Raw genomic sequence first — 3,366 nt, 5'->3', positions numbered from 1 at the left:
CAGCTCTCTCCTCTTGCTCTTCCCCCCAGAAAATCTTCATTTTCCTCCAGGCCTTCCTCTCTGTCCAGCCTTCTCTCTCTCTCCTGTTTCATCCCCCACGCGTCCAGCCCACCGCTCACCACTCCTCTGACAGGCAAACTCTGACTTCCTTATGCTGTGTGCACTCATGTTCTGCTTTCCAGAAATGCAGCCCAACGCACTCCCAGCTCCCATTTCCTCTGCTGAAGGCTCACCCTTCCAGCAAAGTCAGTTGCACCTGCAGATTCCAGCCAATCCCCGCAGACTTGCCCAGCAGGGAGAAGCAGGGACTACTCTTGTTGCCTGGAGCGTGCCCTACTGCCTGGGGTCCCATGGCTTTCTTTTGTAAGCACATTGCATCATCCAGCTCTCCTCTTCCTCCTCTTGTTCCTTCTCTTCTTCTGCTTCCTTGTAACTATCATCACTCATCTTGTTAAGGCTTAGCAATGTGCCAGGCTCTGGAGTGTTTTACAGCGCCATGATTTCACATCCCCAGATCCCTACATTAGCCCAGGCCCTGGTCCCATGAAACTAAACCAGCACCTCAGATAACAAGACACTATGTCCATAGAGAGTCTGGGACTGCATCCAACCTGTCTTCCAGAACCGAGGCTGCCCATTGCCAGGCCCACCCACCAATCCAGACTGTCTGGGGCACTGACACAGGCCCATGCCTGTTCCAAGTTCGTCCCAAGGTCTGGACACTAGGAATGGAGTGTGGGCTGTGCCCTGGGACCAGCCCAGTGGGTCAGTGCTGCTTTGACTTCCTCTCCTTCCCCAGGTCGGGCCTGATCCCCAGCCTGCTACACTGCCATGTCCACACAGTTTAAGACATGAATTTTCCAGTTGGCCCCTCACAGTAATCAACTCCAGCGAATAACTGGGTTAAGGGTCAACTTTAATCAGCTTGGAGGCTGCTTTCCTGTTCCCTTCTTTACACAGTCCTCTCAGCCTTCTTTAAAAGCAATATTGAAGGAAATGTCCTGGATATGTCTCAGCTGGTGTTGGAAAGGCGCACGTTGAGATGTGGTTATGTTGTTAAAGCCACACAAGCAAAACCATGTTCCTTTAGGCAGAAGCTGAGGTCCTCCACGAAGGATCTGTTCCAGTGACTGTGGTGCAAATTAAAGCATAATTGCACGAAATGGGCCTTTGTATTCCCACAGAGTCTGTTGGCAGGGATTTGGGAGGGGCACAGCTGGGAGAGTCTTGTTTGGAGTTTCTGGTGCAGTGCAGTTAGACGTCAGCTGGGGCTATCACCTAGACTGGACCTCTCACAGAGATGGCAAAGTGGCACTGACTGTCAGCTGGGGACCTTGTTGTCCCTCTATATGGGTTTCTCCATGAAACTGCTGGAAAGATCGTACAGCATAGCAGCTGGCTTCCTCCAAGACAAGGCATCTACAAGGCCAGAACAGAAGCTGTGCTGTCTCCCATGACCTGGTTGAGAGGTAACCACTCTGATTTCCGCTCATTCTGTGGACGACACAGGCCGGCCTTGAGTTGGGTGGGAGGAGGCTGCACAAGGGCCAGGAGAGAAGAATCTCTGAGGCCATCTTGGACTGGATCCCAGAAACAAAATCCCCAGGAAGAAAGCAGGTCCCAAAGTGGAAAGGGAAATGGGGGGGGGGGGCAGAGAGAAGAAGCTGTGTCCATCTCTAGCCTGCAGATGTGGAAGCACTGAGGTGTCCTCCGCTATCCCGAGGGTGCCACAGGAGTGCCCGCCATATGAAGCACAGAGACCAACGGTGAGACGAAAGGATCCAGGAGTGGAGTCCACCTGGAAATGAGCAAATGTCACACCACTGTCAGTGTCTGCCCTGCCCATCTTGGCCACCTTTGGGATCAACTGAAGCCGTGGAAGCAAAACCAGGACATGCAGCAGAACCCACCCGTGGGGCCAGTCATACCTTGGCACCCTTGTTTGCTGCTGGCTCAGCCCACACTTGGGGCTGCCCTGAAGGAAAGAGGGCAGAACCCTACCCAGAGGCTGTGGGTGTGGGCAGACGCTGCCCAGCGTCCCTTCCCAGCGTGGACTTGCAGGGACTTGACTCTGAACAGCTCCTTGGGAGTCCCCAGATCAAGGGAACCCCACTGGCCCACAGCAGAAACCAGCTTTTCTGCTCCTTGCCTATCTCTGTCATCTTCAAAATCAACTCCCTTCAGCCAACACTGTGCCTTGGACTCTGTGTTCAGGGCAATCCAAACTAACCCAGTAAGCTTCCGCTCATAGCCCACGGATGTCCTGATTTAAGGGTCAGAGTGTTCTCAGCTATTTCTTTTATTCAACAGACACTTTGAGAGTACTTGCTATGCTGCAGACACTGGGGAGCAAAAGTAACCAGACATGATCTCAGGCCTTGAATGTGGCTGTCCCAGTCAGGGCACCGAGGAGAGCAAGGAGTCAGAGTCCTAGGGTGCCACATCCTCAGAGCCCTGCAGAAGGCTCTGGGAGCCAGACAGGAGGCTACAGCAGCTTCTCAGCTGCCAGGAAGGTATGAAGGATGAAAAGTCACTCTGGAGGCAAAGCAGAGGCAAGGTAAGTTTGGGCCAAAGAAAGAGCTTGCAAGGAGAAGAACAGGAGCACAAGACAGGCTTTGTGTTGCCTGTATCTGGATGCTGCCCAAGATACATAGAGGAGCGGGACTCCTAGAGGGTGTCTGGATTATGGCAGATACAGCCAATTCACCGTGCAGAGGTGGAGCCTGGCTAGAGGGCAGAGGACACTGGGAGTGTGGCTCAAAAAACTTATTTCCCTCCCCTCCTCCCTCTGCTTCTGGACTGCTATGACATGAGCAGCTGTCCTGTCCCGTGCCCCTCTGCCATACTGTCCTGCCTTGGAGCCAGTAGACTGTGGACTGAAAACATGACCCAAAATAAATCTCTCCTCCTTTAAGTTGAGGGTGCCCTGTGTTGTGTCTCCCATGTGTTCTTCTTTCTTGCTGAGTAGTATTCCATTATATATGGATGTCACATTTTCTTTATCCAATCGTCTGTTGATGGACACACAGGTTGTTTCTGGAATTTTGCTGTTATGGACTGTACTGGTATGAACATTGGGATGCATTATCACTATAGTGTGAAGGCTTCAGCTCTTTGGAAAAGACACCTAGAAGGGGGATAGCTGGGTCATAAGGAATTGCTAAGTTTAATTTCTAAGGAATCTCCATACTGATTTCCATAATGGTCGAACTAGTTTACATTCCCATCAACACTGTGGGAAGATTCCTTTCTCACCATGACAGCACTTGTTATTTTTTGATTTCTTGATGACTGCCAGCCTCTCTTCCACCCAGATTTGGCAACTCTCTCTGCTAAGAGATTGCTTTCCAACTCAAACCTTCCAGG

The sequence above is a fragment of the Cavia porcellus genome, unplaced genomic scaffold, assembly GCF_034190915.1.
Source record: "Cavia porcellus strain 051 isolate PalLab524CR breed Dunkin Hartley unplaced genomic scaffold, mCavPor4.1 scaffold_31, whole genome shotgun sequence".
In the NCBI taxonomy this organism is placed as follows: Eukaryota; Metazoa; Chordata; class Mammalia; order Rodentia; family Caviidae; genus Cavia; species Cavia porcellus.
This window is presented reverse-complemented; position numbering follows the sequence as displayed.